The sequence below is a fragment of the Natator depressus genome, chromosome 6 (genome assembly GCF_965152275.1).
Source record: "Natator depressus isolate rNatDep1 chromosome 6, rNatDep2.hap1, whole genome shotgun sequence".
NCBI lineage: Eukaryota > Metazoa > Chordata > Testudines > Cheloniidae > Natator > Natator depressus.
In genome coordinates, this window is record NC_134239.1 from 106935151 (window position 1) to 106948917 (window position 13767).

The following is a 13767-nucleotide window of genomic DNA, read 5'->3' on the forward strand; positions in this document are numbered from 1 at the left end:
TTAAAATATTGGCTGTAATGCACTAGGCTGGCCCCTGAGAGGTGTTATACAGCCCATTGGCTTTCTGAAAAACCTAAACTACGAATCAAGCTCAGATGACAAAGAAGCTCCACATCTCAGGAAAAAATAATACATCACTGAAAGGTCACGATTCATAGACAATAGGCTGTTCAAATGTATTGGTTATTTGCAAAATATACAGCTGTGATCACTGCTGAGTGTTACTTGTCTGGTGACTTTACAATAGCATGGTAAAGACATAGTATGTATTAACTTGGAAAATATACTAGGACAGCAGTTCTCAAACTGTGGGTTGGGTCCCCAAAGAGGGTCACAACCCCATTTTAATGGGGTTGCTAGGGCTGGCATTAGACATGCTGGGGCTCGGGGCAGAAAACAAAGCCCGAGCTGCACCGCCCAGGGCCGAAGCCCGAGGGCTTCGTCCCTGGGCAGCGGGGCTCAGGCTTTGGTTTCAGCCGTGGGTGGCGGGGCTCAGGTTACAGGCTCCCTGGCCAGGGCTGAAGGTGCCGTTGGGCCTCGGCTTTCTCTTTGGCCCCCTCACCCAGGATAGCTAGGGTTCAGGCAGGCTCAGGCTTCGGTCCCCGCTCCTGGGGTCATGTAGTAATTTTTGTTGTCAGAAGGGGATTGCAGTGCAATGAAGTTTGAGAACCACTGTAGAAGGATCATCCTCCTTCCATGTCTCTCTGATCCCCTCCCCCAACAGGCTCGTCCCCTTTCCCCACAGCAAGTTCAAGCTTCAAGGTGCCTCACAAATTGTCCTTTCCCTCTCTTTTGTCTCCAAGCTTGTCACTCCTCCCTCCCTTTGCACCTGCTCTGGTCTGTCAATAATGGCAGCTTCATGCCCCATTTTTCAGCCTCTTCCCCAACTGTCTCTATGCCATCTTTCATGCTGCCCCTTATATATAGAGTATCCTCCCTGAATTAATCCATGAGGTCTTCTCCTCCTTCAAATCCCTCTTCAAGACCAACCTATGCTTTGATACCTACAAGACACCATCCAGCCAGTGATGGTTTGGTTCTGTGTCAGCAGGGCAGAGTGGATTTTAATTCCTGTTTTTAAAGTGATCTGGTATCTTCAGGAAGCACCATTCAGTGCAAAACCTGCTTGTGCAATTGTGTGACCTTATTTGTGTTTCACTTCTCCTTTCCCTCTTCCCTCCTCTTATTTATCATGCTCTTTTGTTGCATAGTCTCAAGTTAGACTATAAGCTCTTTGGGGCAAGGAATGCCCCTTCCCATGAGTTTGTAGAGTGCTCAGCACAATGGGGCCAACACTGAGACCTGTAGCTGCTACCACAATATAAACAGAATGAAACTCACCTATGATAATAAAGGGCTTAAGTTTGGCTTTGCTGCAGGCCTCATAGATTGGGTAGTGCATGGTTACCCTGCCCCAGAAACAAACTGGGAAGGAGCTAGTATCTGAGAGATCCACAGTCTGCCTCCAAGTTTCCTGCCATGCTTTGTGGAGGGGTAGGACCCTATATCAGCCCTAGATTTGGTGCAGCCCAATTCCCTAGTGCATCAGCACAGCTGCGCTGAATGCTGTGCTGAGGGCATGGAGACAAAGCTTTTCCCAATCCCTGCCCCTTCCATCCACATTTGTGGGCAAGGGATAGAACAGCCCCACAAAAGCTGCTTCCCTCCTTCCCTTGCAGTATCCATGGTATGGGTAGCCAGCACAGGAGAGTAAGGTGATTCCCCTGCCAGAGTGTGCAGGACAGGCCACAATCAGGTCCCAAATACACATCTAATACTATACCTAGATTCATGGCTCTTGGCACCAGGAGGTACAAATTGCTCTTTCCTGCACCAGTGAGGCCCAGAGGAGATTCTCCCCCAGGGAAGGGCAGGCAATGCTTCCTAGGTCACCCTCTCCAGGGGTTCAGCTTTCATTTCTGCCAGGGGCTCTGAGTAGATGCACTGAATCATATCAACCCCTTCCCCCTTTCAGGCTGTGCTAGCCCCCTAACATTGCCCTGTGCAGAGGAGATTGCAGCACTCTAGTACTGATAAACCTCCCCCTTCCCCAGCCCCATGGGGATTTTCCATCGTCAGGGCCCCTGGTTTACATCAACAGAAGTCAGTGTAAAACAGCACTGATCTATCCCCTGGTGTGTATGTGTATGCCTCTGTGTGCATGCTGGAGGTTGAGTTAATAGAATGTGTTAAGGAAAAATGAGGAGGTGAGAGCAGGATAAATAGGATCATAAGTGTTGGAGATGAAAAAGACCTATTAGATGATTAAACCTGTTCCCCTGCCAGTGCAGGATATAGTCTCCTTATAGGGGATGTTTCAGATATGAAAGTGGGGCTACATTTGATCCTGTCCTACAGACTCCATAATAAATAGAGAAAGTAGGCATACGTGTACAGAACGCGTATGGCTGTAGGTGGTGGCGTGGCAGCAAGGCTGGAGCAGAACGGCTGTGCCATGCGCTTGGCATCAGTCTGAAATGGTTAACAATAAACAAACAGGATTTGGCTGTCAGCACTTTTAAAGGAACAAACACAAAAGGTGACTGCTTTGGCTGCAGTGACTATGCAAAGGACTTCACCTGGCCCTGAAATTCTGGGTTGGGTTGGGTTGGGTTGGGTTGGGTTGTGCTGAGCTGAGCTGAGCTGAGCTGAGCTCCTCTCCCAGGCTCACTCAGCTCTACCCTTCAGCCAATTTCCAAAGCAGGCAAGCCTTCTTAACTGACCTGCTGGCTCCCTATTGGTCAGTCTCTCCTGGCCCTTCTAGGCCTCTGGAGCAGTAAATCTTGTTGGTAGCCTAGCCTGAGCGGGTTTACCTTATTCAGAAAGCATGTCAGAGCACCGACACCTCTAGCAGGGACAGAGAAGGCCTGATAGACCCTGTCACAGAAGACATGAAGGATTTATTTCCATGCACGTCTGATAATTTTCAATTCCTGTACACACCCTTCCCAGAAAGGTGAGGAAGGACTGTAGAATCCATGTAGTGGCACATTATCCAGCACCACCTATCCCCACCTGGTTTTTTAACACCTTCTACTCATTGCTGAGCATGATCTGCCATGCCACACGGGAGCAAGTACCCACTGACAATTTTTAAATGAACTAAGCAAAAAAGATACACATCATCACAGCAAAATAAGGCAGACACAAAAGTATGAAAACATCCATTGTATTTAGAAACACACCTGATACAGAGTGTCGGTGGGATGGTGTATGTGGGGGAGGACATACTCTTAAGGGACGTCTAGACAGCCCGCGACAGCGAGCCTCCCAACCTGGGTTGATAGACTCAGGCTAGCAGGGCTCCTGCTAGCACTCTAAAAATAGCTGTTTAGACAGCGCATTGAGGTCCCACCCTTGTCTTTTGGTAGGATTTTGTTTCTCTATATCGCTATTGAGATTTCAACTCTCTTAGGCTGGGATTTTCAAAGGAGTACAAGGAGTTAGGCACCCAATTCCAATTGCAATTAAATGGGTGTGGAGCGTCAACTCTCTTTACTCTCTTTTTAAAATCCCTGGTTTAAGTGTTAAGTGTTTTGGTTTGTTTGGTTTTTTTTAGAATCATAGAATCAAAAGAATATCAGGGTTGGAAGGGACCTCAGGAGGTCATCTAGTCCAACCCCCTGCTCAAAGCAGGACTAAATCATCCCATCCCCAACTAAATCATCCCAGCCAGGGCTTTGTCAAGCCTTACCTTAAAAATATCTAAGGAAGGAGATTCCACCACCTCCCTAGGTAAACCTCCCTAGGTTTTTTTTTTTTATGGGTCATTCCTGTTTTGGAAGAAACTAAGATCAATTGTCTTTTTGAATGTGACTGATGACACAGACCATAGCCTTTATCCCATGTCCCAAGCCATCTGCATTACAGCTAGGACATGCCCACTAGGTGGTTTGGAGAAGGGGCAGTCTCCTCCCCAAAGAAGTGCTCTTCTTGTCCCAGTTGAGATATTATGTGTTGGTGTCCACTTTCTGTTTTGCAAGAGCAGCAGTGCCTACCTGCCCTATTTGCAATTACATTAGCTAACTGCCTCTTATCAATATTTGTATACTGAAGCAATTGGGCTAAATCCTCCTGATCTTGCTTGCTGCTGACAGTAATGGAACTACTTGCTTAAGTAAGGCAAGCAGTATTTGGTTCTCAGAGGGAGTAATATACACCTGATTTGCACCAGCTGATGATTAGGTCCTATATAAAATGCATCCTAGTGCATCATCTTTAGCGCTTGAGGCAGTGACCTTCCTTCCATGGAGAAATTCTTTGCTACCCCAGATACTTAAGTCTTCAAAGAGTCATTGGAGGCAGCTGTTACTTGCACATCAGGATGAGCAGATCATTCTGATGGAGTTTGGACACCCATTTCTCATTGATCCAAGCTGCTCCTGTCACTGCTTACTGATGAAGGCTGCTCATTGTGGCCTTGGTGTCTTGTGTGTTGAATATAGATGGCATAAGAAGTTAAGTGCACTTCTCCTTAAATGCAGACAAACAGTATCCTATGCCTGGAATCCACATTCATATACCCCATTGGTTCATCTCTACTTGAGGCACTTGGAAAATTAGAGTTTGAAAGCTCACTGCACAGAATGCCTTGAATGTGCAGAAAGAACCTCCAATGAACTACAATAGAAACCATTGCTAGTAGACATAAACTAAAGCAAAAAGACACTTTATATTTACATGTATAGGTTGCTCCAGTAGAATCATAGAATCATAGAATCATAGACTATCAGGGTTGGAAGGGACCCCAGAAGGTCATCTAGTCCAACCCCCTGCTCGAAGCAGGACCAATTCCCAGTTAAATCATCCCAGCCAGGGCTTTGTCAAGCCTGACCTTAAAAACCTCTAAGGAAGGAGATTCTACCACCTCCCTAGGTAACGCATTCCAGTGTTTCACCACCCTCTTAGTGAAAAAGTTTTTCCTAATATCCAGTAGTCTGTTGTGTGTGGAGGATGTAGTTCAGTTGTTCCTAAACTCCCTAGACAAGGAGTTGTAATGGCAGAGGGCCAGATTTTTAAAGGCATTTATGCTAACTTGAGATCCATGGGAATTTAATTGCCTAAGTATCTTTAAAAATCTGGACAAGAACACCCAGACCCAAGGGTCTGGAGTGCCTCATCATAACTAAGACATTCCCCTCTAGGTGATTCACAGAGGGGCATTAACAGGCTTAGGAGAGGGCAAAGTCTGCTCTTGCTTGGCTAGAGGAAGAAATGACCAAGGTGCTGTGCTTAGAAAAGCGTGATGGGGAAGAAAAACAAGTTGCCTTTGCATTCAAAAATCACTCAGCATTTGAATTAAACGGTTGATGTGAAATCATGTCCTTGCATGCTGGTAACAAATAAAACACTATCCCCTGCATTTTTAGAGCGGGGATAGGCATGTCACTTTCTCAGAGCCATGTGACCAGAGCCCTGCACATTAAGACAAGAACATACCTTTGGGTAAAAATTGCTTTGCAAATTACATTGGACTAAAATGACACGAAAGCTACATAATTCTGCAGTCTGATCATCCAGATGTATCACGGAAGTTCAAGCAGACAGCCAAAATCTGCCTGACAAACCTAGCACTGATGATTCGCCGCTGCTCCTTTGAGGGCAAACCTATTTGAGAAGGTGGACTCAGCCTGACAAAACAATGTAAGGAAACTTCAGACTGTCTTCAGAAACTTTGAAAGCTATTATACCAAATCAATCCTTTGGAACAATCCATACAGGTTTCTCTGTCAGGTTTTAAAACATCCATAGATCTAGAATGAGTAGTACGACATCTTAAACTAACTATAATTATTGGGTCATATCCTCCACTGGTGTAAATCAAGCTAACCCCATTGGATACAACAGAGCTCTGCTGATTTATGCCAGCTGAGGAGCTAATCTGTGTGTTTTGTTGTTATGCAGACTGAAATGAAAGGATCAGTTTTCCATAACTTGCTTGAGAGTATAATGGAAATCAGAGATGGGGAAGACCTACAGTACCCCAACCTTAAATGTGAAACCTTAAAAATCATAAGGCAAGCCACCAAAATCAAGAGATTGTCTTAAAATCATGAGACATTTTAAAATACATTTTGAGTACTTTTTATTTGCCATCTGTTTTTTTAGCCTTTAGAATGCACTTGGGTCATTTTCATGCTTTTGTACATAACCATAAGAGCTAAAATTTATTCTCTCAGATATCTAAGGAGATTGGCCTAAAGTATTGATCTAGATCTGAACTTCCCCAAACACTGAAGGGGTTGATATCTGGTGTAGTTTTCAGTGCTTCTCGCTTCATGTAAAATTAAAAGAACACTGCTGAAATCTGGCCAAAAATTTAGATTTCTATTTTAGGGCTTCATCCTGCACTACTAAAATCAGTGGGAATTCTGCCATTGACTCTAATGAGAAGGCAATCAGGCCACTAGACACCAGTTCTGCAATTGGCTCCATGTGGGCTCACAGTTCCACCTCTGTATCTTTCATTCCAGGATCAGGACACTAAGTAGCAAAACTTTGAAGTCTTTTACATCCATTGGAGATCTCTCTCTCTCTCTCTTTCTTTTTTTCTCTCTCTCCCCACTGGGCAAGACAGAGTGAAAGTAAATGGGACTTAGGCTCCTAAGTGTTTCAGACCTAGATTCTGAAAGATATTTAGGTGTCTAACTGCCATTGGGCTTCAGACACTTTGTAAATGGGACTTAGACTCCTAAATCAGTTAGCTGTTTTTGAAAATTGTATCCACCATCTAACAGGCTTGATTCATCAATTCTCCATCTGGTTACAAATCTCAGCTGAAACCTAGTGCTGTTAAGCAATTAAGAAAATTAATCACGATTAATCGCACTGTTAAACAGTAAGAGAATACCATTTATTTAAATATTTTTTACATTTTCAAATATATTGATTTCAATTACAACACAGAATATAAAGTGTACAGTGCTCACTTTATATTTATTTTTATAACAAATATTTGCACTGTAAAAAAAAGAGAAATAGTATTTTTCAATTCACCTAATACAAGTACTATAGTGCAATCAGTTTATCATGAACGTTGAACTTACAAATGTAGAATTAGATACAAAAAATAACTGCATTCAAAAATAAAATAATGTAAAACTTTAGAGCCTACAAGTCCACTCAGTCCTACTTCTTGTTCAGCCAATTGCTTAGCAAACAAGTTTGTTTACATTTGCAGGAGTTAATGCTGCCCACTTCTTATATACAATGTCACCTGAAAGTGAGAACAGATGTTCACATGGCATTGTTGTAGCCGGTGTTGCAGGATATTTACAAGCTAGATGCGGTAAAGATTCATATGTCCCTTCATGCTTCAATCACCATTCCAGAGGACATGGGTCCATGCTGATGACAGGTTCTGTTCGATAACGATCCAAAGCAGTGCGGACCGACAGATGTTCATTTTCATCATCTGAGTCAGATACCACCAGCAGAAGGTTGATTTCCTTTTTTGGTGGTTCGGCTTCTGTAGTTTCTGCATCTGGGTGTTGCTCTTTTAAGACTTCTGGAAGCATGCTCCACACCTCATCCCCTCAGATTTTGGAAGGCACTTCAGATTTTTAAACCTTGGGTCGAGTGCTGTAGCTATCTTTAGAAATCTCACATTGGTACTTTCTTTACATTTTGTCAAATCTGTAGTGAAAGTGTTTGGTCACCAACATGTGCTTGGTCATCATCCGAGACTGCTATAACATGAAGTATATGGCAGAATGCGGGTAAAATAGCAGGAGACATACAAGTCTCCCCCCGAGGAGTTCAGTCACAAATTTAATTAATGAATTATTTTTTAATGAGCATCATCAGCATAGAAGCATGTCCTCTGGAATAGTGGCTGAAGCATGAAGGGGTATACAAATGTTTAGCATACCTTGCATGTAAATACCTTGCAATGTTGGCTACAAAAGTGCCATGTGAACACCTGTTCTCATGTCAGGTGACAGTGTAAATAAGAAGCAGGCAGCATTATCTCCCGTAAATGTAAACAAACTTGTTTGTCTTAGCAAGTGGCTGAACAAGACGTAGGACTGAGTGGATTTGTAGGCGCTAATGTTTTACATTGTTTTGTTTTTGAATGCAGTTATGTAACAAAAAAAATTCTACATTTGTAAGTTGCACCTTCACGATAGAGATTGCACTACAGTACCTGTATGAGCTGAACTGATAAATACTCTTTCTTTTATCATTTTTACTGTGCAAATATTTGTAATAAAAATGATAATATAAAGTGAGCACTGTACACTTTGTATTCTGTGTTGTATTGAAATCAATATATTTGAAAATGTAGAAAAACATCCACAAATATTTAATAAATTTCAATTGGTATTCCATTGTTTAACAGTGCGATTAAAACTGCTATGAATCACGATTAATTTTTTTTAATTGAAATTTTTTGAGTTAATTGTATGAGTGAAATGCAATTAATCAGGTTTCAGAGTAGCAGCCTTGTTAGTCTGTATTCGCAAAAAGAAAAGGAGTACTAGTGGCACCTTAGAGACTAACCAATTTATTTGAGCATTAATTAATTAATTGATCGACAGCCTTACTGAAAACCATTTTCTCCTTTGCTTATATCTCAACATCTCCCTTCCTCTGCTCTTATTTTCCGATTGAACTCTGTCATTGTATTATTTCACTCTACAGATCATTTTGGGATAGTTTGCAAGAACAGTGCTTTGCTCAATAAAGTTAAATTGTGTTGCATTTGTAATAAAAATTCAAGGCATTTTCTGCAGAGTGCTTGTTTCTGGTTAGTTTGTTTTAGCCATCCTCACACTGGCAAAACTGCCATTGATATTAATATCATCTTCCCCTGGCTCTGCTGGTGGGATTGGCCTTGGTTCACAATGGGAGGCGTCATATAAAGAGTTTGCTCCCTTGGAGCAAGAGTTTGCCCCACTCCAGAAATGTGTCACCTCCCCAAGCCGTGGAGCTCTCACTAAATAGTGTTTGCTCTCTATGGTTTCCACAGTAGATAACCCATCCTACTGTGGCTTTTATGCTCCTACTTACTTTTAGTTGTTCCTCTGCATCACACAGCAGGGGAACTATGAGTTTCCAAATTTGGTAAAAGATACGGAAAAGAGGGTAATTTACATACACTTTTCACATAAACAAAAAAAGAAGAAGTGAAAGAGAAATATAAACTCCCCGCTCCCTTTTCCCCCAAAGGAATGAAATAGTTATAGCAGCTTAATTATGTATTTTAATTACATGCACATTAGAAAAAACTATTTATAGAATTATGTCTTTAAGAAAAGAACAGAAGGGCAGCATTGCTATGTGTTTTACAGTGGCCCCTGAATATCAGATCAGGTGTTCAGAAATCACTACTTCCACTTCTTTTTCTGGGGCTGAATTTTTGTGTTAATTTCAGTTTATGTGCTGGCCAGATGATGAGTGAGTTGTGCAAAACCCAAGAGTAAACAAAAGACGTTATAACCAGCAACTAACTGTCTCATGGAAGATCTTCCCCATTGTAAGCTTGACATGTAAGTTTTGCAGGAAGGAATGTTTTACTTACACCACCACTGTGCCTTATATCTGCACCCTAGTGGGAATCCCAGTTGACCATGTTCTGCTGGATCCTGTTTCTAGCTGGTAACTAGGTTCTGGAGCTGAGAAACAGGACTATTAGTGTACTGGTTCCTAACTTCTGCTTGCTGGGCTACTGTTTCTCCCAGTAGAAATCAACAGCTGAAGGATTTTGATCGTGTCCACAGGACAGTTCAGTAGGGATGGATTTACATCCTTAAAATCATTGTGCAAACTAAGGTTTCTCTATGGGGTTTCAAATACATACATAGAGATTCACCACTGCATTATTCAATTATAATCAATTTCAGTGGAGTTACAGCAGCATAAAATTGGATAACACAGGAATGAACCAGGGCCACAATGTGTGGACTAGAATCTGATCTCAGTTACACAACTGTAAATCAGGAGTAACTCAAGTGATCTCAGTATTTTAGATTTTCATCAGTGTACCAGAGATCTGAATCTGATTTTATATATTATACACGCAAACACAAACACCACCACCCCACACACACAGTACAGCACGGGGTTAACTGATAAACAATAATTCTCAATGGTAAAACCTTTTTTTAAAGAGCACTGTATATATTTTGAAGTTATTTTAATTGATTGCCACTCTATGTATCACGACACTATGATTGCTTTCCTTCTCATTTTCATTAGCTTTGATGTGCTCTGATATACCAGTGACTTCAACCTTAATCAGTGCTGTAGCTTGCCAGCTCCACATGAAAATATCTAAATGGTCTTAACTTGCTGCAGGAGATAGTCTCAAGTATCTAGGCATGTACACACACACACCTCTAAACTGTGTGAAGAAAAGGAAATCTGTACTGGGTATTTCATCTTTATGTAGCATACTTGCCCCTTGATCAGCAATTGATTGGAAAGCATAATTAGAACTGTCTTTTCCTGAACTAGTTTTCATCCCAAAGCCCTGATCCACCTAAGCACTTAAAAATGTGCATTACTTCGACCAACAGAGTAGTCCCATATTGTAACTTGTCATGATAAAACCTACAGGAAGAGTGACAGGGACAGAATAGGTTCACACTTTTTTTTAACAACCCTATATTTTTAGAATTAAAATATGAAATGATGTTTTATCCTATTCCACCTATAGTAACATCTAGGAAATGTATTGTAGGGAACAATCTTGCATTTGGTAAGGGATGGACGAAACGAACGAATAGGTCTTTTCCATCTCTAACATGTGTGATCCTTTCCAGGAAAGAATATCTGACAGAAAATGGAATACATGTTGTCATTGAATAACTAAAGGTCAGTGTTTAGCTGAGCTGGGAGAATAATTCATAGCAAATCATCCACCAGACAAATATTGCCTCTTTTGCCTCTTTGTTTTACAAATTGATCAAATTTTCTCAAATGTATCTGTTATTCAGAATTATTTCTGCAACAAATTCTTGGTCTGTTCACAAATCTCTCATTGTGAGTGCTCAATCTTCAAGCTATTTTGGCTGGACACATAGATCATATGTACATTTCTGTTCCCTGACTGGCCTTAGAATGCAATGCAACCCTTAGAATCCACTTTATGGTGTGAATACTAGTTATTATATTTTCTGCTAATATTCTGCAGTATGGCCCTAAAATTTATGTAAATTTCTTGCCAGTAAACTCACTGGCTCAGATTCTGATCTCATATATATTTATGTAAATCAGGAGTAAGCCTATTAAATCCATAAAGCTATACTGGTCTCAAATTAATATAAGTAAGAATCAGGCCCTTCAAAATTAAATTGGTTGATAACCTCATGTTCCTTTATTACAATAATGCTAAGGAAGAGGTAATTTAAAGGGATTCTGAAAAGAAAAAATGAGTTAAAAGATTTTTAAGTTTAAAATACTTTTTGGTTCATTGCGTATCAGACATTGAATACTAGGGTCCGGATTCTGATTTCACAACAGTTTTACTAAACCGGTGTAACTCCACTGATTTCAATAGAATTCTTCCTGATTTATACCCATGCACAAGAAAAATCAGAATACGGATCAAAGCTTGGCAAATACTGCAAAAACATTCCACAGATATTCATTTGAATTTGTGAACATGTTTGCTTTGCTAGTATTTGTTGTTTCGCTTTTCATTAATAGTCTAACAAATGGGCCTGATTCTGATCTTTCATTCACACCAGCGAATCTGAGGAGTTGCTCTGTTTAAGTCAGTAAAGCTACAAAGTGGTATAAAACAGTAGTAAGTGAGATCAGAATCAGGCCTTATTGTTTAGGGAAAATGCACACTGAAATGAAAAATATATGAAACTTAAAAATAAAATACAGTGTCCTTTAAAAGAATTCTTCTGTTGCAGAGTGCCTTTAAAATGTACCTTACTTGGCATTTTGGAAATTGTAAGAGCATGAACTTTTATTCAATTTAATTGTCCAAGAGCCTGATTCTCATCTCACACTACCACAACAGTTAGAATAGTTTAACTATTACATCAGTCGAGCCCCGATTCAGCAAAACACGTAAGCACACACATAACTTCAATAGGTTTCAGAGTAACAGCCGTGTTAGTCTGTATTCGCAAAAAGAAAAGGAGTACTTGTGGCACCTTAGAGACTAACCAATTTATTTGAGCATAAGCTTTCGTGAGATGAAGTGAGCTGTAGCTCACGAAAGCTTATGCTCAAATAAATTGGTTAGTCTCTAAGGTGCCACAAGAACTCCTTTTCTTTTTGCAGATAACTTCAATAGATTCATAGATATTAAGGGCACAAGGGACCATTAGATCATCTAAACTGACCTCCTCTATATTCCAGACCATTAAATTTCACCCATTTACACCTGTATTGAGCCCAGTAACCTGTATTTGACCAAAGCATAATTTAAGCATGAGTAGTCCTACTGAAGACAAGGAGATTACTCACAAGCTTAGAAATATGGCGCCTACCTACATATTTTGCTATATCAGGACCTAAGTGAGTTAAGAATCTGGCCCTCAAAGCTTTACAAATAAATCTTGAATTGTCTAATAGCAGTTTTGTATACAATTATCCCAGTCAAGGTTTTCTTACAGTTGTTAAAAGTGTTAGCTTGATAGGGAAGAAGAGGCTGGTGGATTCTGTTGAGCTATTATTGTCTCCATCCTTACAATACTCCACAAACTGAGCCTTATTCTGCCTTTAGATGCATATAAGTAACTCCCCCTGCACTCAGTCAGAAGGGCAAATGTGTATCTAAAGGTAAATTTTGGTGTATGTAAAATATTGCTTGGAAGCCCATACTGCGTGGGACAAATTCTGCTCTCAGTTAATGGTGTTATTCCATATTTACATCAGAGAACAGAGGCCCTGATCCAGTAAAGCCCCTAACAACCTTTAACCACTGGGACTGCTCACCTGCTGAAAGTGAAGTATATCCTTAAGTATGTTGCTGGGTGGGGGCTTGAGTGCAAAGTTCAGCTCAGAAAAAACAGAAACAATCACGCTTACCTTCCAGTACTTAAAGCTACTTGTTCTGGGACATTTTAAGTGTTTAAAATATTGCTCCAGCTTGCATTGCTTAAGGCTCCAATTCAGGAAAGCCCTTAAGCACATGCCTTACTTTAAGTATACACTCAAGTCTCATTGGCTTTAGTGGGATTTAAGCACATGCTTAAAGTTAAACAAGTGCTAAAATGCCCTTCCTGAATAGGGATGCTTTCCTGAATTGATACCTAACTGAACTGATACAAAGATATTCCATAAGTCTAATGAACTATAATGATCCTCAGTTTTTCAGGGCCTCCCAAATTTAAAATAAACAGGAAAGACAAGATTTGGAGATCAAGTCAAATGTCCAATTTATTTTTATAACTTGAAACTGGAACAAACGTTGTTTTGAACGAGCGTACAAATGAAATGGTAGACACATGCTGAACTCAACATTGTGACAATAAGGGAAAAAAGAGGCCAAAAATCTTGTACAGAGAATAAAAGGAACAATAAATATTTCACTAAGCCATATTGAAATGACCTCCAGCCATCTCAACATTTTATCCATAATAAAAAAAAAGTGCTCTTGTTTTTTAAACAGAGCACAAATACCAAGCAATAATAAATAGTTCCAAACTTGTAGTAAAAGACAAAACCTCCAAGTAAACAACAAAAGCTCATACAATAAGTAATAGAAAAAGGTAATAAAAATATTTTGCCTTGCCGGTACAAATGCAAACAACTTAAATCAACATTACTTTGCTTTGCAGTTCTAAAATACAAAGAGCACCA